The sequence below is a fragment of the Patagioenas fasciata genome, chromosome 1 (assembly GCF_037038585.1).
Source record: "Patagioenas fasciata isolate bPatFas1 chromosome 1, bPatFas1.hap1, whole genome shotgun sequence".
Taxonomy (NCBI): Eukaryota; Metazoa; Chordata; class Aves; order Columbiformes; family Columbidae; genus Patagioenas; species Patagioenas fasciata.
In genome coordinates, this window is record NC_092520.1 from 56,033,853 (window position 1) to 56,059,519 (window position 25,667).

At 41.2% G+C, this 25,667-nt stretch overlaps 1 protein-coding gene across 9 annotated transcripts in view; it reads left to right on the forward strand.

The window, feature by feature from the left end:
• The first annotated feature begins 15,983 nt into the window (after positions 1-15,983).
• Positions 15,984-25,667, forward strand: part of MBNL2 (muscleblind like splicing regulator 2) — a 111,772-nt gene continuing 102,088 nt past the window's right edge. For 6 of the 9 annotated variants that reach the window (XM_065829755.2, XM_065829748.2, XM_065829745.2 and 3 more), the window contains exon 1: positions 16,033-16,159. The gene's annotated coding sequence lies outside the window, so the exon portion shown is untranslated. Of the gene's footprint in view, positions 16,160-16,739; positions 16,912-25,667 lie in introns of those variants that run through there. The other 3 variants (XM_071806837.1, XM_071806832.1, XM_071806789.1) reach the window with 3 other exon arrangements.

Genomic DNA, 25,667 nt, shown 5'->3' on the forward strand with positions numbered 1-25,667 from the left:
TGAGGTCACATTAGGACTAGGTGATATTAAATTTTGCTGGAGTCCAACAGGACTATGTTGGCTGATTTAAGACTCATTCTCAAAAGCAGCAAAAAAAGTGCTTACATTTGTGCAGTGAGGGTGTTTGAAGAATTGCTGAGGGCAAGAGGTCTTTTTTTTTTTACACACAGCTCACCCTTTTCTCACTGTTGAGTTGCACTAGAGCAACTACTTCGTGCTTCTGTACGTCTCCTTAAAATGCCTTGAGCCATATGATGACTTTGAATCTCTGGCTAAGTGACAACAGTTTGGTGAGTATCTCTAGAACAATAAAGATAACTTGTCTTGGTCTAGGACAGTCAGGAGTTACTAAGCTGAGCTTTTCTATCCTTTTTCTTTCTCTTCATGTTTTAAGCAGGAAGATCAATGTAATGAAAATGAAACTCTGTGTCTGTGAAATGCTAGAAAGCATTTCAAGGTTGCATTCAGAATTTATATTTTAAGGGGGATAAGTAATTTCTCGGCTTGTCCCTCATTCATATGAATAAATCTCACAGCAGCAAAATTTGCTGCTTGGCCATCCAGTCCTCTGTACCCTGCAGTAATAATGCTATTTTTCGAACAAGCTGTTACAAATATTAATCTTACAATGTCTCTATGTCTGATAAGAAAGGAAGATATGAGTACAGGCAAAGAGCTGAACTAACTGAAGGACAGGAAAAGAGAAAGCGAAGCTCTGTTGAGCGGTGGCTATAGAGATGGATGAGTATTTAATGTTGGGCATTAGAATTTAGAATTTAAATGTATGCTTGGACTGTCATTTCTGGTTACTAAAAGGTTTTCTGGCCAAGTAAGTGGGTCTTCTGGTAAGTGTCCTTCAAAGTTGTGTCACAAGAGAGAAACTGTCTTCTGCCCTGTTTGAAGTTTGTTTTTTTCAAATACATTGGTGTATTTTTAGCAGAAATACTGAACATATGTTTGAAGTTTGTTCATCTTTACTTTGGCTGATAAAAAGAAAAGAGTGAAATGAAAACAGATTTTTTTTGTTTTTTAAACAAGGGAGGATTCATTTTTCTCCTAGCAGAAAAGTATTGAGTTATGCTATTTCATATGAAAGCCAGTTGTCAGTAATGAAAGTGTTTTTTCTTTTACTTTATAAGATGGGTGGACTACAAAGTATCTATAAAAAAAGAGGAATAGGAAATAAATTGCTATAATGAGCTACATCGTGTGCTTTTTGTTAGGATGGTTCCGTAAAACCAACTTGCTGGAATTAATCCACAAATAGGCTTAAAAATAAGCCTCAGAAATGTATTCTGAATATCTCATCAACAACAATAAGGGGAACATTATGCACATTGACAGAGATGACTCTTTGTGTAAAGTATTCATTGTAGTTTCAGAGCTGCTGCAATTTTAACTGTGTTCGCAACACGTCTTTGGACCTCTTGGACCCACTGCAGTCACTATTATTTTAATCTCTTATCTGAAGGCTTCCCATGATTTTTATTAATTAACGTGAAAAAGGCAATCAACAACATACATTTAGATAACCAGAGCTATGAGGAGCATCTGTTTTCCAGACATCCCTGTGTTGTACGTGACCTATGGTCCCGATCTGGTTGAAATCTGATAGTGTTGTATAATTTCACATGCCACCATTAGAACATTCCTTCGAGGGGCACCGGAACAGGCCCCAAGCCTGGGAGCAACGTCTTTTGGGTGATCTTCCTGCTCTTAAGGAAGCTCCGTGCAGAAGCACATCCAGCAGATGTGGAGCAGTGCTCTGAGGGTGGGCACGCAGCCTTCAGTGGGCAGGCATGAGCTGACCCGCATGATGAGCCACACATAAGCCAAGGTGCAACATTGAAGCGATGATCGGCACATCTCATAGCAAGGTTTAGCAGCTGTGATTCAGTTGACTGCAGCAACGGGTTGCTTGTTGGTTTGCAAGAAAAAGCATGCAGGCACATCCCTCCTTCTAGCTTGTTAAAAAAAAAGGCAGTAGATAAGGTTCTTTGGGACGTTGTTTACTGACAGTGTCAGGTTAATGGTTCAACTCGAAGATCTTGAGGATCTCTTCCAACCAAAATGATTCTATGATTCTAGCTGCACCAGGCCTACAGGTGCAGAGAAAATGGAGGCTATGTGTATGTCAACCAGTAACGTGATCCATTAGGTGCAGATCAATAGATCTTCTGTCAGATGCTGAGCCTTCTACATCTTCAATTAATGCACTCTGAGGTTTTGAGTCAGAGTAGGTCTCTGGTGTTCTGGGCTGAATGTCTCTGGCACACATGCAGTTAGAAACTGTCCGAAGTTTGGTTTGAACATTGTGGTTTGGACCCCCTCATGGGTATGGAGCACATTTGGGGAACACCTGATGTGGGGCTTGAGATTTAGTTTATTTGAAAGAAATACAGTTTGCATACACAAATCCCATTCCTTTTAGGCAACAACATGCAGTAAGTGAACAACCAGGGCATTTGATTCAAAACTGTTTTATGGGTCCAAGACAGAGTGTCAACACAGACACAGCTAAATTAGTTTTCTAATCATATTTGGCCACTTGATTCACTGTTTCCTTTAGATCAGCAAGATGTGTACAATTCATGTAACTTAAACACAGTGACATTCCATATGCATTCTCTTGAAAGAGCATGTAAAAGTAGCTTGAAATTGAAGAATGGGCTATAATGACGTGGAAAAATCAAAATGTTTTATTTCAATGGCTTCCTCTGGAAAACAGCATGAATTTTAACAATATGAATTTCACTTACATTGTGATGCTGTTCAGATAATGGATTTAAACGCCAGAGAAACAAGTTAAGCTATCACAAGTTCTGAGATGGTAGTTACCAACACAACATGATTGTTTACACAAACTTACAAGTTATGTTAGACCTTTGTGAAATTTTCCATGCAGTGTATACAGGAAGTGGCACAAAGAAAGTGTTTTGAATGAAAAGCCTAACTAAATGCCTCGAATTGTTTAAGAGCCTACACCTTTGCAAACTTGGGAAAAATGCAGCGGAAGAGAATTTAAAAATTATATTATAATTTCTGATCAGGATGAAAGGAATACAAATTGCATTCACTGGCATTCAAACAAGAAAAAAATCAACTATAAATACAGTTTAAAGCTAATTCTTTGATTTCTGATTCAAATCAAATGCAGTTCAGTAATGACTGAAAGTTGTTATCATCAGGATGACCATTCCCTCAAACAGTTGAGGTGATGTCAGGCTGATTTTCCTGAAGACTGGTGGGTGTATCACAAAATATCCCACCACACTTCATTGTTGCATCTTGTCTGTGAGTTAAGATCTCGGGGCTTGCCCAGTCTGTCACCTTTCACAGACACATAATTCTTTTAAAACATCTATTTATTTGCATTCAGGTTGCACTAAACCTGAGTAATAGAGTAATATTTTAAAGCATTTTACCAATGTTTAGTACTTTTTTGTGAAGTTCAGAGATAGTAGTTGGAAACGCTTCTCATAAGTCCCAACAGAGAAAGAGCATTTGTAACTTTAATCTTACCTCCAATGTAAATCCTCCAATGAAGATGTTAAAAAAATAATGAAAAATTCTCTGTAACGTTATTAAAAAAAAAAAAATCCAAATTTTTTACCTCATATTTTATTAATCAGGAGTACCTTTACAATCTGATATAGGGGAAATTGAGGTTTACATCATTACACATGAGGATAAAAGTCTGAACATCTTTAACCCATGCTGTCTACAGACCTGGTGCCAGAATTACTATATTGAAGTCACCACTCCAGATGAGAGCAATCTAATGTGTTACCAGGCAAATGAATATAAAAGGAAAAGACTGAAAAAAAATCATAAATAATCTTCTGCAGCAATATTGAAAGTGCTTTGAAGCAACAGTTCATTCCTCACTCAGAAAAGCTGGAGGCTGCAAAGGTCTTCTAGATTACCATAGTAACTAAAAGAATAATTTAAATCTGCCTTTTAAAGAGTTGTAAATAATGCAAATGTAATATCAGTCACTGCTTATTGCCATTTCACACGCTGCAGAAGACAATTTGAAGAAGACTGTGGTATCACAGTTCCTCTTGTAAGGAATTCCTGCATAATAAAGCAATATGTCCAAATCTAACCCTTTCTCTGTTGTTTGTCTCTGGATCTGCCTGATCCAGATAGACTCTGTCCGATCCAGATAGACTCTGTCCATTTAGGCTTGATTTACATGTCTCTTTGGGAAGCTGAAATCGTTGTAAACATCCACTTTTCTGTTAGTCCAAAAAACATCATTATAAAGGATCGAGAATGTTAATAAGACTGTCTCTACGTGTGTGTGTGTGCTGAGTGTTGAAGGATCTGCTGGAAGCACTGCAGCGCTGGTACCCAGCTGCAGAACGCATGCGAGGGTCTTCAGCCTTATCTGTGAGAGTGGAAACACAGACATGCGGGTGCTGTTTTCTGTACTATCAATAAGATTATCAGAGAAACTCTTTTAGCTGGGGATTTAAATACAAATATGAAGCGGTAATGGTGGTCTTCTACAGACTGATAGATGTTATAAAGGACATTACCTTCCAAAGTTGTGTTGGAATAAAAAATACAGCAGGTCACAAAATTCCTGAGAACCACACAGGTATCCTTTTTCGTCATCTAGAAAGTAGACATTATAAATAATTCAGGAGATATCGAAGGTATATCTCTGAATAGGAGAGATGTGGCTGAGGATTATATGGAAACTTGGAATTCTGAGCCAATTCCCAGATGCTATTTTAATTCCATATGGCATGCAATGATTTTATAAAGTGAGTAAAGCAGTGGAGTGTGATTTGGAAGAGTAAATGAGTGTGTGCTTTTAAGCACTAGGTCTTAGTCCCTTTCATGGGTAGGTGTGGAATTCCATAGCATTCCTCCCATTTGGCTGGAATCAGATGGTTCTCTGTCTCCTGGGACAACCTCTCACTGTCATGGCAGTCATGATAGGGATGAGACAAAAACCTTCTGAAAGCAAGTTGAAAATTATTAGTAAATTGAGCTATGTGCTGCTTAGATTTCTTTTTTTTTCCCCTGCAAACAGCCTACACACATTTTCATCTCATCTAATTACTGGAGTGGCCCTTTTCAGATACAGGAAAAGAACAGATCCAGTTTCCATCCTTAAGACAGCCCAGGATGTTTTGGGATCTGGATAAGTCTGTTTTCTTTCCAGAGCCTCTGTTGCACACATTCATTTTCCCCCTGAAGAAGCCATGTTTTCTCAAAACCATCATTTTCTCCTGGCTCTCTGGCTCTGGGTTAGTACACTGCTCGTTAGCTCTGTTGCAGGGCCTAGAAAGAAAGTCTTCCTTTTGCTTAGGCTGCTTTGGAGCCCAGGCAGCCTGATGCACTGAGAAGATGTACCTGTGGCGTGTGCACCAAAGCTGTTTGGCCACCATCCAGGCAGCCTTTATGTCTTGTCCTAAAGGGAAATGTGCCATTGCTGCCTTTTCTCCCTGACATACATGGCATCGTCTCAGGAAACCTATACAGAAGACGTAGGCTGAAACCAGTAATATTTACCGCTAACGTCTACTGCATTTATTGCAGGCGCAACAGGAGTAGATAGGAAAATCCTCTAATATAGAGAGATACACCCATAATTAAAAGATAAAAAGGAAAAAAAAATGCATGAAAGGATGTCGTGACAGACAATCTGTTAATATATATTCCATACAAAGAGTTAAGGTCCATGCAGATGTTTAAGGTGTGAGTCTTTGCCTCTCTAAAGGTACGGGGTATTTGCTTATATTGTGGTACTGGTATGAAGTATATGAATGACAGCTCAGACAGGGAAAGAATAAAAGAAATAAGGCGGTTTAGGATTGGTGTTAGTCTTGTGTTAAAATAGACAAGACGCATAGAGGTGGGCATAGGACTGAGTCTTAGAAGAAAACATAGATACTTCTAATCAATATCACAAATAAGAGGACTTACTTTAATGTAATTTCTGACTTGATAGCATTCCCTTAAGTGAATATTATCCTTAGCCTATTTAGTCTAACATCATATTGAATTTGTAGCATTTACGTTGCACTTTGAAGAGGTAAAGTGCTATGAAGTATTGATCATGCAGAAAAAGATGTTATTGAGTATTTAAAAAGACTGTGGTAGTTTTACTCGAGGACAGAAAAGATTGTATCAGTCTCCCAGCTCTTGTTCTTGGCCTGGAGAAATTGAAGCCCAAAACTGAGATGACCACTGAGTTAATTATTCTGTGTAATCTCCTGGTTTCCAAATTTATCAGAAAGATTGGTAACAGAAATACTTCTGCAACAACCCCCCTCAGTTTATCCATAGTACACTTTTTTATTATCCAGAGATTTCATAGCCATTTTGTCAGACTTAGTTTTCCTATAGTGCCACTCTTACTTTGTACTATAGTTCCACTGAATTACATTTTCTTTGTGGAGAACTCAAGTTTCCCAGCAATAGTACATTTAAATGTAGGTAAAATAACAGAATAAGAAGGGCTATATCCTGCTAACCTTTGTTGTTATCTAGAAGTTCATATGGCTGCAATTTTTAGCTGCAGCTGGTCTCACAATCCAGTTTAAAATCAATCAAAAGGGAATGGAAGCAGCCTTATGCAATGTCAAGTCTACCCAGCTTCCTTAAGATGTGTTGCTATAAAATAACCATAAAGATGGGTGTTTTATCCAGAAGATTGCATAAAATGAATTAATAGCGTACATTTATATACCATCTAACATCTTCTAGCATCACAAACCACAATTGAAGTTTCACAGGTGAAGTACAATGTTTCCTAATGCTTCCAGGTAAAACAGGTTTCACAGTTTCATTTTTTTTTAAGTTTTGTGTTTTTTTCTTTTTCCCAAATGAAGCTCTATTTGACTTTTTAAAATAAAGAAGACTAACCTGGGTAGGCAGAAGACTTTCACTGTCCAGTTCTTTGAAGTGATGTTAGTTAAAAAAAGTAAAATAAGGCACTTAATAAATCATAGGAGAGAAAAGTCCAAAATAAAATAATGGGGACTATACCCAACATATGTACCTCTTCAGATTTGTAAAACACAATATAGACAGCCATCTAAGTGTAAAAGCATACATTCAACATACTTAAGACATAATTCATACCTTACATGCTCTAAATTGGTCAAATCAGAGTTTTATTCCATACATAACATCAGTACAAGATGTAAAATCAAGTACAAGATTTCCAGGTTCAGTGCCAAATACCCTATTAGTTGACCTACAGGTGCATCGCTTCTTCACAGCGTAACGTTGGATTTATCCACAAGAAAGCATTTATATGAATCATACATTAGTGGTGGATGATGTAGGTGTGAAAGTATGTGTCATTTTCCCGTCTGCACCTTTGCTTTGCATTGCCCTCTCTATTGACCTGGAAATAAAAACCCTTCTGGTTTTGCTCTGATCGGTTTGCTCAGTTTCAGTTCCACGTTCTGCCAGGGTCGGTCAACTTTGCTGTCTCATCGGCAGCTCCTGGCTGGCCTGTCGCAGCCTTTGCTCCCTGATTGCGCTGTATGGCAATACCCACCTCAGATGGAGCTGGGGCACTCAGTATCGCTTGGTTGTGAACCTGCTTTGTTGCAGCTGGGACAATTATACTGTACAGTTGTTTAGTAGCAGGTATAGTATAGTATAATATAGCATAGCATTGCATAGCATAGCATAGCATACCATAGCATAGTATAGTATAGTACTTTATTTTATTTATTTATTTAATTTTATTTTATTGTAAGGGTATTTTAAAAAATTTATATGGATTATCCTCCTCTTGCTTTCAATGCTCATTTTCCATGTCAGAATTCACATGATCGCACCTGTCACATGTCACTTTTGCACCTTTGTGCTTCCAGAAACTCTCAGCTGTTATTTTCACACCATAACTGAGGCTCAGGTAACTCAGAGAGCACCTAGGCTTGTCAGTGCATTGCATGTAGAAAGGAATTAATTATTTAAACTTCACCCATTTGCATCGGTGCTGCATAGGTATAAAACTGTGACATAACTTCTGTGAAGTTGTGCCAGTAGCTTTAGGGCCCTGTTAAGTATTCATTGAGTACATCCCTATAAGGGTAATTTGCACATTTTAAAAAATTACTATAGTTTATAAGCCACTGGATATTTCAATGCTTTGTTCTGTATTTCAAAGGATAAATTAGAAAAAAATATTTGCATATTTTTCCTACATAATTTTAAAATCAAAGCTCTTAAATAGCTGTAATTCTTAGACATTTGGCAGGAGAAACACTGAAAGTGTATATCAAATTGCAGAATAAGTCTCTATTGCAGAAAAAACAAACAAACAAATAAACAACAACCAAAAAACCCCAAACCAAACGTGTACTTAAATTCATCTCTATTCAGCGAACCATTTAAACATATCAAGGCTCCACTGGAACTTCAAGACATACTTACCTGGCCCGACAAATAGTGAGGAACTTAAAAAAAATGCTTAAAGTTAAGTGCTTTGTTGAAACTGAATTCAGTGATGCAATTCCCACCTTGCAAGTTATTAAATAGATATAGGTGAAACTGTAAAGTATGAACTTTAGCAACCTTATTAGTAAGCCTGAGAAAACTTCTCTGGGAGGGAACTAACAATGCTTAAAAATATGTGTGCTGTCATTTAACAGTGTTATACAGTCTGGTTACATTTAGATAACAAAAATGATATTTTAAAAAGCATATGTAGAAACAGATACACCATGGAGTTTTCTATAAAAACAAAAATAATATTATGTAAAAAATACAAGTTCCCTGGCAGATGAACACCTGCAGCATTAATTTCTCTCCTGATGTAGGCAATGCCATGGCAGTAGAAATAACTAGTGCAACATCTGACCGCTTGATATGATGAGTTTAGGGGCTACAGCCTGGGTGTAGGTGCTGTTTTAATGCAGGTCTGATTGGATTATTGCTGTGGTCTCTACTAGCCTTAAAAAGCTATAGGGTAAAACATGTGAAATATGTTCTCCTACACATGAGCTGTGAAGACATTTGGATCTTACTTAATAACGTCGTTTTTTGCTAAAGTTTATAAACTACATATAAAACAACAAGATGAAAAATACATGCCACTGGTTAACTCGACCTAGGGAATATTTGCTGGATAGTTTGTATGGAAAATTAAAAAAAATTACAAACTTCAAGGAGAAGTGTTATTTTCTTTTTAAAGCTTCTTAATGCAGTATGCACTGCTCCCAAAGGGAATGACTCATTATCAGACCTCCTCTTGACAATGAATAGTTAATTGTCACTCTAAAAATTACTCCTCTGTTTATGTATTTCTGATTAGAATCTGATTACACTCCATTTGCGTAAACATGTAACAGTAGCACTAATATTCATCTATGAATTTCTAAAAGAGCTAATTACCCAAAGCTTAGACTAATTGTCAGCATAATGGACAGAGAACACGGCTTTGAAGTAGGAAGTGTTAAGAGAGGCTGCCAGTTATTCAAAGATAGCCAGCTGAATATGTAGATAGCCATGATTTCATTAGCATGTAAAGCTTTTACTGGGCAGAAAGTCACCCTGGTTAAAAAAATTAAATGAGGAAATAAGAAAATAAAAAAATCAATTTGTAAAGACTCAGGTGGGAAACCAAGAAATTAATGTCAGGGTTTAAAAGTAACAAGATTTTTAAAAGTTACTTGTTGGAGTACCAGTGGGCAACTGGATTAAATGCAATAAAAGAGCACTTTAAATAAGTATGAGGAGGAAAAGAAGAATCCTACGTGAAGTATACATGAAGCATGGTAGGTAAACAGTACAAGAGATTCCTGCTTGGTATTTGGAGCACAGGGGTTACGTAGCTACATGACAAAGAGGTAAAAAGAAAAAAAACTATCACCTGTAAGAAAGCAAGCAGGCCATGATCTGTTCAAATTAAACTCAGTCCTAATAGAGTTAGACGAGTACCTGTCTTCATCTGCTAATAAGATCTTTTCCTAGGTCATGGGTAATTCCAGGAGAGTATTGTCAAAACTGCATCAGTGTTGGAAAGCTTGAAAGGACCTATTGAATAATTAATGATGTCATTCCCAAACCCTAGCAAAGAGATTGCTAATTTGGGGTCTTATTAAGAAAAATTAGAGGTTAAAATATAATTAATATCAGTCAACACGGCATCCCAGAAGGTAGATCTTACTACTGTTCTTCTGCTGGGGGAGGTGTCTGTGCTCCTTTGCTTGCTTTGGAAAGGGTATAATTCTGAGTGCTGAAGATGACGGTTGTTCACATAACAGCCATTGATTTCTTCAAAGCTTTTTAGTCAATACCACAATAACACTTTGATTTAAAAGAGCTTCCATTATATGAAATTAACATTACATGGATTAAAAACTGACTCACTGGTTGGTCTCCAGATGTCATTGTTAATGAAGAGACATAAACAAAGAAAATCATTGTGATGAGGAGTTTTTTTTCCCAGAGACTGATTTTTTCTCAGTGATTACTTTTATGGTAAAGTTTGCAGATGATAGTAGATACTGGAAAGCATGTACTATTTTTGCCAGTGGGGCTGAATCATCCTGTCGAGCATCACAATCCAACACAAAGGCAAATTAAAAGGGCCAAATACAATGTATTACACACGGGACATGACAATGCTGGCTGTATCTACAGAGTAAGGCTTGAGAAATGCAGTGTGTGTGGTTTATCACAAACTGAAGAGAATTAAATTGACCGCTAGGTATAGTAACATGCAAAGGAGAGGGCTCATGGCTGGCTCTGCAACCTGGACGTCAAAGGTACAACGTTATTTGGTAGCTGGAAATTTGAAGCTGGCTAAAAACAAAGCTGAAATGAGATATGGCAGGCTAGCAGCAAACATAACTGTGGGAATAGGTTAGTGAGGAGGGTGGAGGACTCACACTAAGTGAATGAAAACCTAATCAGAATTCTTCTTCTCATGTACAGTTTAGCCTGTTTCAGGATGGATAGTCGTAGTGCTGTGTGTTTCTTTTGGTTGAGGACTCTGTGAGGTTACATGTATACAAGAAAAATGCACAGGGCAAGGATACAGGCTCAGCGTTGGCCATTTGCATCGGTCCATACTGTTAAATGACTGCCTAACACACGGTATAGTTACACAACAACCAACATGCTTTCAGACAATACTGAACTTGCAAACAGACACCACCATCCCCTGAGCTCAGGAAATAACTCTTCTGCAGTCCTGCTGGAGGAGATGAGCGCTGTACTGCCCTGAGCACGTTCATTACATTTGCAGCTCTTCATTAAGACAATGAATGTATTAAAATCCTGTATGTCTGGACTTCAGCTGGTTGGCTGTCACAGTAAGGAAAGGCTCCTCTCTGATGCACAATAGCCCAATTGTATTTTGTGGGTAGAGGGTTATCTCCCTCTGGCAGGCTGGAAATGAGTCTCTCCTAGAGCTGGAACGTCGGTGGGAAAGCACTTGTTTTCTGAGATCATACGGAGAACCTTCCTTCTCAGACGCTTGTCTGCTACTGCTTTTTCACATAGCAAACAAACTATCAAAGCATTCAATATATGTATAAATAGGAAAGAATTTTCTTCCAAGTCAGGAGGATCATACCTTCCTCTGGAACACGTGGTTTCTCTTGGGATTATCTGGATATACAGCACCGCTGCAGATTAAAGAATAAACCAGCCCCTACCAAGCCCTTGGTGAACCTCAGTTTCTTCTTTTCTTTGAGTATGGCATGCACAGCTCAGTCTGCTGTGGAATGAGATGGCTTCTGCTGTGACTGCTGAAGATGAGCAACAAAGTCATGGGGATGGCTCTCTGTGGCTGTGTCTTGGAAAAACTTAATAGTACATGGTATACAGTGTCTGAATCTATTGATCCACCATGGCCTTAAGTGCCGAAACCATGAAGGTCTCTCAAACTTCCTAACAGATGTATTGTGAAGCATTATTTCAAAAAATCATCCTGAACAGATGGGGCAGATGTCCCAATCATCGTGTGACAAATTTAATGCTGCATACATGAAAAAAGGCATTGCAAAACTTGTACAGAAGAAGCAGATTGCAGACTTGGTTTCCTTGGATGATTGCATTGCACAAACTCTGGGTGAATTGTTTTCGGAAATCTGATGCCCCAGCGTTAAGTAATAAGCAATATATGCTGTTAACTTGCATGAGTTCATAGGTTAAGTTTCATGTGTTTTCCCCTCATCATAAAATAAAAAGAACAAAAAGAATTAGTTATAGCACTGGCTATGATCTTAATGGCCTCTGTATGTACATATAGGTGCCCACATACAGGAAAACTTCATATTCAGCTGAATTATCCTGTTCTTTACGAAAAATGAGATGAGTTAAAAAAATGAGTTGAACTGACTTGACTGTCTTTGAAACTACAATTTAATCTCCACTTGTGTAGACAAGCAAACTTCAGTGAAAGCATGTCAACTTTCCCTAGCTGCAGCAGGTGAATATATAGATAATAAAAATGGTCTTTTGTAAAGTTTCTTTTTACTGGTAGCCTTGAAAATTAAGAGGCAAATAAAATTCATGTCTGAGCTTAGGATTTTGCCATGATCCAAACCAGGTCATTGGATTTTCTTGGTTCATACTATAATTCAATTAAAAACACAGCTCAAGTTATTTCACTCTGTGCACCTTCCCTTGTATGAAATTCCCGAACTGATGTGAGGCTCCAGAGAAAGGGACTGTGCAGTGTATGGATTGCATATGCCAGATTTCTTGTGTCATCTAGAAGTCTAATACATTCCTGGCATCCCAGTATTTGAAATTCACATGTGGAGACACATGAGGGCACCACCGGGTGGGCGTTGGCTGCTAATGCAAAAATTGATGTCTACCGGCACCTTCTGCAGGCTGACCGGGGTGATGCTCCTGGACTCCAGGCAGGGGAGGTGGCTGGTGGCCTTAGGGCAAGCAGGTGGTGCAGCAGGGGAGACCAGGAGAATGGGCCTTGCGCTCTGTGTAAAGATTCAACAGGTCATCTTTAAGCGTATGCAAAATTTCTGAATATCACATCATCATCTTGTAGAATATGAATGGCCCTATTGGTACATCTTGTTCAAATGGTAAGATACCTTCAACCTTTGTGGTATGTTCTTGGTAAAGAGTAATAATACAAATGAGACAAAAAAATCTCACAAATATGAAAGAGTTAATGGTATTTAACTTTTTCTTTCCTTCTCATCAGTTTTCTAGGCTGAACCTCTCAAAGAAGGATAATATTGACTAAGCCTCATTAAGCTGATTTAGACATTATTTTTAAAAGAAAAATGCAAAATTAATGATCCATTTTTTAATACCAATAAGCTACTTCAGACAGTTAATTGATGAACTATCACTATTAAAAGATACTCTCAATTGGTGGAGAGTATCCAAAATGAGTGAAATGAGGACAAGTGATGGGTAGGCACTTAGGAAGGCATGAAATTCATGCAGGGAATAGGTGGCAAAGAAAAGGTACTGTTGGCACTGACCCCCTACTCAATGAGTCAATGAGAAGTTGCCTTTGCAACAAGAACAAACCTCATTAAGCAATTTATTGGCAAATACACTATATGTAAGTCACCCTTAATTATTCTACTTTCTTCATTACAGTCGAGGCTCAGTGTCCTGTTGTGGACATCACTTTCAAGTATCTAGAGGAGAGCAAAAATAATGCTACAAGTTTGGGAAAATGTAACTATTTGAATCAAAAAGAGAAGTCTGAAAGGAAAAATATACCTCATTATAGCTTTAGACATATATGTAAAAGATTGTCATAATAGAATAATACAGTTGTCCTCCAAGATCACAAGAGGAAGTCAACATTTAATCGGGTTAATTTGCAGAAAGAAGGGCTTATGCAAAGACAGTTAATGGATACAACAAGTTTCCTGAAGAAAATAGACACTTCACTTGATATTTTTAGAAGGGGGGTAAAATAAACATGTTGAATTTTGCCTGAAATACATCTAATCCTGCTTCGCTATGGGTGGATGCCTAATAGAAGGCCTCAGGAGATCCTGCATTTCACAATACCAGCTGTGTACTAAAGTCTTATTGGTGGAAGTTGAGGTTTTTTGCATATTTAACAACACCTTGTTCAGTTCTACCTTCTCTCATTTAATGAAGATTAAAAAACAATGTGCCAGGAAAATTTCTTATGATCTTGCTTGTTTTCCTTCACAGAACTGCCATTCACCAAGACTAAACTCTTATGCATAGAGGGAAAGAATGGGCAGAGATGTTGCTGTTGCTGCATGTGGTCACCTGGGGACCACCGTCTTCAGCAGTGCGCCAAGCTGGACTTTTCAAAGCCATTCTCCTACCAACTGAGGGAGGGTGTTCATTGTACCTGGTGGCATACTCAGCTGGGCTCTGGCTGGGCTTTGTATTTATTCCATTTATTATATTTCCCTTTCAAAGTAAAGCAATATTAGCATACCTTTTCTCACTTGTTATATTCAAACACCTTTATCCACGGGGGTGCCTTGAACAGACTGGTTAGAACTGGTTTCCAATTAGCCTTAAAATATTAATTCATCACTCTGCTCATTTCTGTAAAAGAGAAAAGAAAAAAGAAAGAAAAGGAAAAAAAAGAAAAATAAGAAAAAATAAATGAAAAAGAGAAAGAAAAGAAAAAGAAAGAAAAGAGAAAGAAAAGAGAAAAAGAAAAAAGAAAAAAGAAAAAAGGAAAAAGAAAAGAGAAAAAAGAAAAAAGGAAAAGGAAAAAGGAAAAGGAAAAAGGAAAAGGAAAAAGGAAAAGGAAAAAGGAAAAGGAAAAAGGAAAAGGAAAAAGGAAAAGGAAAAAGGAAAAGGAAAAAGGAAAAAACAAAGAAAAGAAAATAAAAGAAAATAAAAAAGAAAAGGAAAAGAAAAGAAAAGAAAAGAAAAGAAAAGAAAAGAAAAGAAAAGAAAAGAAAAGAAAAGAAAAGAAAAGAAAAGAAAAGAAAAGAAAAGAGGAGAAAAATGTATTTTCTTTGTGTCTCTTTTTCAGCCTCTAGTTGCCAAAGGAGGTGGCTAAGTTGAAAGGTTCACTTTCTTTCTCAAAACTAATACATTTTGCAGTAGCAGAAATCCGAAACTTCAGTTACTGATTCTTGCAAAAGACCTCAGGGACAGAATTTAGTCGAAATTGAAGTGCAAATGCTTCCTGATGCTCCCCCCCCTACCCCAACGTGATGCTGCAGCAGTTTAGATCCACTCCTGGCCATGCCTGACCATCTCCTTGTTGCCTGACTTTCTGGAGAGGCTGTTCAGGGACTTAAACTGCCTGGAAACAAATTCTGAGGTTTGTCAGATGAGGCTTCAGCCCTTCCAGCCCACAGAGCAGGGGGTAGCTGAGATGGTGGGGGTCAAGGGGATGCCCGGCCGGAGTCAGGAGTGCCCTCACCGCTCTGCTGAACCCCGCCTTTAGTTTCATCTGGCAGAGCAAGAGCACAGAGGGATGTGCTGAAGGCAAACCGGGAGCCACTGCAGCTCCCCCCCTCCCTCTGGCTGGGGATATTCTCTGATTTTCAGGGAAAGGTGCCACGGAGAGTGGCTTGCAGGAGGATGGGGGCCGAGGGGCACTGCAGGCCTGCGCTGGCTGCTGCTTTTTTGCCTGTGAACGTCACTTCTGGGCAACAGAAACTGTTCATGAATTCGGGTCAAAATCTGGGAAGAATGAGCCCTGGGAGCCAAACCATGCGTTTGTTTCCTCCAGAAAATCGCCTGCAGTAATGGTGACAATCCATGGCTCCAGAAATAAAAGGGAAACTCAACAACATGCCTCAAAGCCAGGATTTTGCCCCCTCCGCAGCATCCCTCCTCGCTCCCGCCCCCGTTGTTTTGCGGAGGAAACGCTGGGGTTTGTTCTCAGGGCGGGCCGCGCTCTCGGCAAAACACCGCGGGGCCGGCCCGCAGCCTCGGCGGCGCCCGGGCCCCAGCGCTGGCCGCCGCGGGACGGCGGGGGAGGACACGGTGCGGGCTGCGGCGGGCGGGCCCGGCCCGGCCCGGCCCCGGGGCGGTGCGGCGGGGCGGTGCGGTTCGGCGCTCGGCCCCGGCAGGGAGGGGCCCGACTGCCCCTACGCGAGGAGCCGCCGCTGTCGCGGTGGGAGAGGTGACAAGCTGCTGCGCGGAGCCGCCTTCGCCCGGGTGGGAGAAGCGGGTGCCCCCCCCACCCCGCGCCCCCAACCTCCGCCGCCCTTCCGCGCCCCGCTCCGAGGTAAGGCAGCCGCCCCCTGCGCCGCCGCCACCAGAGTCCCCGCGCCGGCGGCCGCCCCCGCCCCGCGGGGACACGGCGCGGGGACAGCGGGTCCCGCGGTTTCTCCGTGTCCCCTCCGCTGCGGGGCCGGGCCGTGCTGGGACGCCGCGGGTCCGCGGCGGCGGGAGTTTCGTTTCTCCGCCGCCCCGGGGAGGAGTCGCGGCGGCGGTGCCGGCGGCCCCGGGGGAGCCTGGCGGCGGCGGCCCACGGCGCCTCCCTGCGCGGGGAACGGCCGCCGGAGCGTCCCCGGCCGAGCTCCTGCCCGTCCCGCCGCACCTGGGCGAACGGCGGCCGTCCCCGAGCCCGCCTCGGCCTCTGCTGCTGCTGCCGCCCCGCCGAGGGCGCGGGAAGGCGCCCCGAGTCCGGCACTTGTTTGGGGTGCCTCCCCCCACGTCGTTTGTTTCCCCTTCACCTCTCTGGGGGAGCCGGCGGGGCGGCGGGCGCTGCTGCCTGCCCATTGCATCTGGTTCGGCGGTGATTTATGGTTTTGTTAACTCAGCATTCGGCCCGGCGTGCTTGCGGGAGGCAGCGGCGAGCGGGGCGTTAAGTTCTTGTGACTTGTGGAAGGGAGAGGAAAGGGGCTCCGTGGGGCCGCGGCCGCCCCAGCGCCTGCTTCCCAATCGCCCCCTCTGTGCCCCTGGCTTCAGCGCTGCGGGCAGAGGGGAACGCTGGGCAGGTTTTGGCGGGGGTGAGGGGAATTACCGCCCGTGAAGGTGAGCATGACGGGAGGGAAAAACTGTCAGAAACTGGTTTTTTTGTTGTTGTTTTTTTTTTTTTTCTTACTACTATCTTTGTGCGGAAACCCTATATATTTATTCCTTGTATATGTATATATGTGTATCTATGTTTACATGGAATATATATACATTTTTTTGAGCTATGAGAACATTGCCTATAGGCTTCTGTTCCCAGATGTTTTGTTTTCCGTTTCTTTTAGGCATGTTTGCATTTCTGCTGGTAGGGGAACAGGCACAGCGGTAATGTTGCTGAGTATGTGTTTGAACAGTAGCATGGAGCAACTTGTGTGCCTTTAATGCAGCTGCAGAGGATATCCATGTGGGATTAATATACTCAAGCGATCATGTCACACTGACGTATCTTGTTCAGACTTGTAGATTTTTAAAGCAGTGTGGACTTGTAGGTAGTAGCGGAAGTATAATGAATTTTAAGCATGTGACTTGGCCTAGTGCTCATGATTTTAACGTGGTATTCATACCTTGGTAAATACGCACAGATTTAGCTGTCTTCCCTTTTCCCTTCATGTGTGAGCCACGCTGCACAAATGAAAAACGTACCTCTGGTAGGCTTAAGGGCCAAATACATATTTAAACTCTTCTGGGAAATGCTCTAAAGTTACTGTCAAGAACTAGTGGAAAGCTGCTTTCATATGGTTTTTGAGTATGTTTAAAAAAAAAAACCCACGTTTTCTTCAGCATCAGTGATGCCAACTTGTATTTGGCATTAATGCTATTTGCATGCATCCAGTACAGCTGATACTGCTGCTGGAAGGCATGTAATTTTTCCTGCTATGGACAAGGCCCTTTTGTGTAATGTCAACTTTGTACGCGCTTAGAGGGCGTATGAACCCCAGGTAGAGCCCTGCGGTTTTTCTCCTCTGTGATAAGGTAGTTGGGGGGTGCCAACTGATAATTGCTCATTGTGGATCTTAGCAACAAAACTTCTGACCCAGGCTGGAGCTCCGAGTTGGGGCACGTTAGTCTTTGGCACTTGCCGTAGTTGCTGGCGTATGCTCTGACTCATCAAAGTGCAAGTGAAAAGCAGTGAGCTACAGTGGTGATTTGTGTTAGTGTAAGGGTCGGTCAGTCTGTCCAAGGTAGCTCGCAGGATGGTGGCGATACAGTAATGTTTTTCTGTAGCCAAAGAGATGGGCTGTTTTGTTGTGGTATCCCTGTCACCACAGGAGTGGTACTTCTGCAGTGTGTGGATAGATGGGTGGGTGACATGAGGTGTCACCTCAACACGCTTTCCCTCTGAAACTTATCTCCTGTATCATTTATTATGGCACTGGTGTGTTTGGGATTGTGATGCTGAAATCTTCATTTAAGCATCATTTTCTTAAATTTGGCTTTTATAGAAAAAAAGTTGCTGTAAGAAGATTAAAAATAAAGTCTACTTGCAGCTAACACTTGGTGGGTGAAATTTTCATCTGTTCTATTACAGCTGCTCTGTAAGTTTCCCTGCTGGTTACAGAGCCTCTAGAACTGTAGTATGTGGTACTGAATAGACTACTTTTTCTACTAACTTAGGGATTCTTAAACTGTGGTATACCTACCGTAGCAAAAGTGGTACGTGAATCCTGCCACCAGTGGCATGTGACTGCCATTTTGGGAACCTTCTTAGTCTTGGTTTTTCTTGGGTTAAAAGCTCAGCTACAAGACACTGGAATAAGTCCTGTTAAAAATTTATGGCAGGAAGAAGAAAAAGCATATTACATTGCTATTCCCTTTGCTGCCTGATGGTGTTAGATGGTTTTGCATCCTCTGGGTAGCTCTTGGAATCTCAGCAACACTGTATTATTATTTAGTCCTTACGCTGCTGAGTAAAATTATACAGCCTAATTTATTTAGGTTTGGCATGTTCTTACTGGAACGCGTACCACGCTAGGTGAATGAACAGCTTGCTTGTTTATGTTGCCATTTTTTCCCCACTTTTAATAGGCCCTCATAGGTCTTATTGCGGTTCTACTGGAAGGTTTCAGAATTTGGTCCAACCTGCCAGTAAAAACAAAAGTAGAAAACCATGAACCACATTGGACATGTTATCGAAGAAGGTATTTTCACACTGTAAGTTATCAGGGTCGAAATCTCACTTTAGATGGCTCCAGCCAGTCCTACAATTGCGTTTACTGAGCTTTTCTGAATTTTTTTCTGGCATTTTTTTGTTAGCTGTCTGAGACTGAAGTACTGGGGACAGATGTGAACATGCTACCTTCATCTTTGCAGAATTACAAACTAACCTAATTGGCTTCAAGATCTCACTGTGTCTTTCTTCATGTCCCGCTATCATGATTCAGACTGCTTATTACTCCTTTCCAGATGTCTTTTACCAATTTAATCTTTGCTGGATCACTTTTCCACAGATGAATTATTATTCATTTTTTCAGAGGCATCCAAGAAATAAAATGCCTGATGGAATGATGGAGTTTTCTTTTTTCTTTTTCCCCCATTACCTTTTTTCAATATTCTCCCACGTTCATTTGCAACTTTACGTAAGAAGACTTAGTTAGAAAGTATTCATTAAAATGTCATTGAAGTGAAAGTCAGGAAAAGTGTTGATCAAAATGCTTTTCAGTTTCGAGTCACTCATTTCTGGTGAATAAACCTTTAAAAACAACATTTTTTTTTTTTTTCCTACTGGTGATATTTTCCCTGAGCTTTTTGCTGTCTTGATCATTGTGGTTGCATTATTGGTGGTAACTGGGTTTTACAGAATCGATTTACTTAAAACTTCAGAGAAACGCAATATCGCAACACAACTAAATTTGGAATAAAAATGTAGTCGGTATGGCTCAAACCACTCCAGGCATGAAGGAGGAGTAGATTTGTTGTGTTGAGTAGCTCAGCGGCTTATACTGATGTGCATGTGCACACAGACATTTTGGGTGACTGATGATGATGATGATTGCCAGGGACTGTTCCCTTGTGGAGCCCAATGTGGCGCTTTTGCTGCCTAGGGCTGGGAACACAGAGAAGCCATAAGATTGCAGGTGGGTGTTTGAGCACTGTGAGGATGCAACCTGGGAGATGGTGGAGCGTGATGGTATGCAGGGAAAGACATGGCATGTTGTGGAGCAATCAGATTTCCTAGGCTGGAAGGCTTCACGGTCTGCCTGCGGTGCGCTGGAGATGCGGGTCACTCTTTGCCTAGATGGAGCTGAGACAGCAACCCCAGCATTGAGTAATGTTTCAGTATGAAAGTATCATGTCAGTGTAAAGTCCAGAAATACTTGTGACCTATGACCAGTTGGGATCATGTATCTTAAAGTGACACGACCAGGGTCTGTCTGTGGCAGCAAACTCTCAACAGTGTTTTCCTCTGCTCACCACTGAATTCCAGGTTTAGGTTTAAATTCAGCTACACCTCCTTGTTTTCATGATGCTTCAGCTGTTTTAGGCTGAAGGATAAATAGGTCTGTTGTGTCTCCACACTGAAAGAATTTGAGACTATTTCTGGCTGGTTCACCTGGTGGTTTGATGCTGGTGTTAGAGAGTAGTATAGAGGGAATTGAGCTGTGTAGGTCTCTACAGGGGAAGGATCGAGTGATGTGGGAGCACCTTCCCACTGCTGCTTCTTTTCTCATTGCTCTTAGTTTATCCAGGAAGGCCCCAGGTCATTTGTAATATTTTTGTGGGCCTTTGTGAGATGTCCCCAACCCCATGGAGACAGACAAATATTTCATGCCTAATGGTATGAAAGAGGAGGTCTGGGAGGTTGAGCCCCCCTGGTCTATAGCGTTGAGGTCCATTTAAGCGAGCTGATAGTTGGCTTTGTTGTTGACCTTCACCGGGAGCAGGAGATTTAGCAGCAGTCAGTGGTTGCTGTGGACAATATATCCATGGCAAGTTTCTTCAGCAATGGTAGGACTGTTACATTTTCAAGAAGGAAGGAAACTTCTGAGTATTTTGTTTATGATTTAAGACTGGAAGTAGTACAGGTTGAATTCACAGGTCTCAGAGGAAAAAAAGTGTTTTAAGGTATAGGGATGTCTAAATGTACTCAAGTTGGGTTTTGTAAGCTGGGTGTTGGTGGATATGGGTGAAATGTGTTCTTGTTACCTGAGAGGGCTTTCCATGTGTGCACAAGGTTTTCACAAAGTAGAACATTTCCTTGCAGTGCTCTTTGTCTGTATGGGCATCATGCTCTGAGCATTGAAGGCCTTAGCATAGGCTCTGATAGAAATAATTATTCTGGCCTTCATTTGGCGTCCTGAAATCTGGAATTTCTGTTCTGTGTGAGTATATTCTGAGATGCGAAAACATCAAGATGATTTTGGGGTTTGCTACTGGAGCAGTGGTTGTTAGGGGCTGACTGTGTTTTTTTATCATTGCTGGCGGTACCAGTCAGGGGTTCCTTGAGACCTCAGGCCCTTGTCTTGCTGGCTGTTTGTGAGCTGGAGAAGATTTTGGAGTTTCTTGGTCTTTGCTCTAATGAAGCTTCCTCTAGTTGCTGGGAAACTGGAGATTCTTTCACTTGCTTGAATGAGGTGATGCTCTTTCCATAACAGCAGCAGTGTTGTGATATCCTTACTCTTCAGGGTCCTTACCTGTCCAGGGTCAGGTCCAAAATACAATCAACTCCACAGGTTAGACCTATGAAGGTGCCAAGGGGACTATGAAGAAACTGGCTTTTCATACAGAACGTTAAAAATGGATTTTGGGGGCTTAAACATGTTCAGCCTTGCCAATATATTTGTTGAAATTCCCCAAATTCTGGAGCATTTTGCTACCCTCTGTTAAAAGATGTTAGTGTTAGCGATGCTAAAGCCATTCGTTTATTGTAGTCTTAAAGCGAGTAAATGTTAGCTTTAGCTTTTCAGATTAATGAAATCTAATGAAAATGCCTTACTAGAGGCACCTTAGATTTCGTGAACAGATGAATGAAGTGCTTGAACAGGTGAATGAAGTGCTTCCTGCCATCTGCTTATGCCTGAGTCTTTGACTTGGTATCAGGAATGGGGAAGAAAAAGACATGGGATTTAGGTCTCATTTAGACAGCTTTGGGTGATGCAATGCATATCAAGTATTTCACTCTTGGGACTGTGCATTGCCTGTTGGCAGTGAGAGGTAGGTCTTGTGTTACTCAATTCATTAACTTAATTTCATAATGCTTTATTCTCTTTGCTTCCTGTTTGTGGTGGAGTGCATTTCTTCTGCTACCTGCAGATTTTAGAAGGTATCTGATTTCTCTGGTTCTTTTCCTAATTCATTGAACAGCCCATTCCAGTTTATACCATGGCAGATCATAGAATCATAGAATAATTCTGATTGGAAGAGACCCTCAAGATCATGGAGTCCAACCATAACCTAACTCTAGTGCTAAACCATGTCCCTAAGAACCTCATCTATGTGCCTTTTAAATCCCTCAAGGGATGAAGTGGGCTGTGCCGTTTGGATTGCTGGGTGCCACAGGAAAGGCTTGGGAGCCCTGTGATTCTTTTTGGAGGTTCAAGCTCTTGAATACTGGGAATGGTTAAACCTAGATAGGCATGCTGTGGGAGCAGTGGTGAGCCTGGACAGGAAAGGTGAAGGTGTAATAGCCGTATTGGTAAGATTAGGGCACATTCCAGCAGAAAGAGTTGGTGTCGATGGCTTCAGTCGATCATGGAAATAACCTGTCCTCACCGTTGTGTGAATTAGGGGAAGGGGGAAGAAAAATCAATATGCTTTCAGAGCTATGAAGAGACCTCTTAATAGTTTGGCAATAACAGGAGGCCAGAGCTGGGTGGAGCTCAATTCTCCTCCTTCATGAAGCAGCAGAGAGGTTTGGTCATCTGAATTGTGTTGGTGGCCCTGGGGCTGACAGGAGGATTATCATGATTATCACAGCATTGTTCTCGGTTTCTATAAAGCTTACCTCATTCTTCTTTGCGGATTTCAAAGATGATTGAAGCGCTTTTTCTTATATGGTGCTAGTAGTGCCAAGCCTGCTAGAGCTGGTCCCTGCTGCTGTTGAGTCCTTGGTGGAGTCTGCTGCTGAAAGCAAACTGGAAAGGGAGAAATGTGGGTTTGTGTAGAACTGTGCAGAAGGCTTTTAGGATTGAGATGATGAGTTTTCTAAATAGGAGGAATGACTGAAACTGCTGTAGTTCCACTTTGCTTACTTCAGCAGGATTTTGTCAGTGGGGGCATAGTTTTTTGTTGCTTTCCGCGTAATAGACTGAAAAAAGGAGCAGAATGAATGCGATATCCATAAAGGTTGGGTTGTTGGGTTTTTTTGAGCTGCCGGTGCACTAGAAGTTCTGTTGTCTCAAGAAGAGATCTTTGAAGATGGCCATAACTGGAAGCGTTTGCATCAAATTTTGTGTTTTGAAGGACCTATAAAGAACTCTTCTAGAAGGGAAGCACTGATAGCTTCAGTTTTTTGTTAGATGGCTTGCTTGTAGATATCTTTGTAAAATAGAAGTGCATTCAATATGCAAAATTTCCAAGAGGACTGAAATAGTAAGGTCCAAAATTCTGTGGACCTTTCTGTGCAGGATCTGAAGTGTTTACCCTTCTGTCAGCAGTTAAAAGAAGAAACAAAATAAGCAAATGCAAAAACATCTGTGTGATATTCCCTTGTACATGCTGCCAACAGTGAAGGGAAAAGATAGAGACCAAAGTCTCTTTAATTCATCCATTGGGAACTGAGCCCATGTTCACTGCATTTGTCAAAGGCAGAACTTCCAGCTCAGATGAAGTCATGTTGCTGTGTGTACATCCAGTGAAAAGCTACTATTATGAATAGGGGTCTAGGTTGAGGGAGCTGGGCTTCTTCAGTTGGATGAGAAAGAGTCTAAAGGACAATCCAGTAGCTGTTTACAGCTATTTACAGCTACTACAGGATGGTTATGAAGATGCTAGGGCCAAACTCTACTTAGTTGTGCCGTACAGCAGCAAAGGACAATGACAAGAAATAGTTGCATTCGAGATTCAGCTTGGATGTTGGGAAAATCTTGTTATTAGAAGGGTTGTGCAGCACTGCAGCAGGTCATCCAGAGAAGCTAATATCTGTCCTCAGAGTTTTTCAGGACTCATCAAGGCAAAGCTACTGCTGACCTCATCTTCTATTGGTGATAGTCTTGCTTTGGGTCAGACGCTGGAATAGGTAACCTCCAGAGGTTTATTCCAAACAAAATTTCTAGGAAACTGGCCCAGATCATCCCCAAAATAAAAACTTTTTATACAACTTTGAATTGAGCTGGTCAGCTACTGTGGGATGCTTGGTGATAAACTCGATTTCATGTGCTCAATACAGCTTTTGTAGTTCATGCAATAATGTCTCAGTGAGTGTGATCAGTTTTGTTGGCCTAAGTATTTATGATCTGAGGACCTGCAGGTTATTTTTGTCAACAGTTTTCTTTTGGTCTCAGACAGCTCAGAAGGAAGGGGCAGAACTGATGGTCAGTACTGCCCAAACAGGCAAACCTCTCCTTGTGGGCCTACTGAAGAAGGATTTGGGGGATGAGATGCCATTGCAATCACCAAGGGGGCAGGTGGACTGTGGTGAAATTTGCCTTATGATCTTAAGTTTGTAAGACTATGTTCCCCACAGCAAAAGTTGTGTTTAATCTTCATCGTGAGCTTTTCCCCTGCAGTCCCTTTGTGTAGTATGACCTTTAAGTACGCCAAAGGTGACAAACAGGATGCCTTCTAATCTTATTTGGCTCTACTAATATGTATTAGTGCTTGTATTTTATCGTTATTGGAGTTGGTATGAGGGGGAATAGCCAAATGAATGACTTCGTCAATTTTATTACACCTTTTTTTTGAGAGAGGGAGAGTCAGAGAAAAATGCAGAAGAGGTGAAGTACGCCATGTTAGAAAGCTGAATGCTGTTCCATTACAGACTTTTCCCTACAAACAAACTCTCTGTTCTGTCTTCGGGACTCTGGTGAATGAAGTCCTGTGTGCATTTTGATTTTTGAGGCATTCTTTCTGTAATTTACTTCGTATTTGAGGTGGCGGGATTAAATCTTGACATGCACTGCTTGAAACATGCTGTTGTCAGAGGTCAGGCTTTTGGATGCTGTTTTATCCCACACCTAGTGCTTCTGCCACAGGACCTTATTATTTCCCCTTCTTTACCCTGATTTGTTTGCTTATTTTTCCTCAGTGAAAACAATTCTTGTTTCTGCCTGTATATACAGCTACTTATTTTTTGCTGTCTGTTACATGAAACTGGGAAAAATTAAGGTTCATGATCATATACACAGTATTATGTGGCAGAGTAATTAGGCAAAGATCCATATGTAATGTTTGAAAACATTATACAAATAAAAGTATCATTGGCACTTCACAGTAGTCAAGAGAGCAAGCTGGAACAAAACAACCTCTTTTGAGGTGAAAATGGAAATTTGGTGCAAAACTCATGACTGTTTGAATGCTTGTAAGTCTGATGTTTAAAGAAAAGCTTGCCTATGTGAACACAAACTCATAGACTTCACAAAACAGCTGCCTGCTAACCAGAAGACTAGTTGCTTGCCAGCAGTTCACTTGGCATAGTTTTCTTCTACCTGTCATCCATACTTCACAAAAAGAAATAAAACCCTGTACTTACGTACTCCAGGCCTTCCCTCCTTGCCAAAGTAACGCTTTGGTAATTATATGGAGTCCTTTCCTCTTACATGTATAGGTCATTAATTGCTGTAAAAGGGTGAGAGATTGAATCCTACTCTTACTGATTTTAAAAAACAAAAATTATCCAATTGGTTCTCATTTTCTGCATGGTCTCCTGGAGCCTGTTTTCT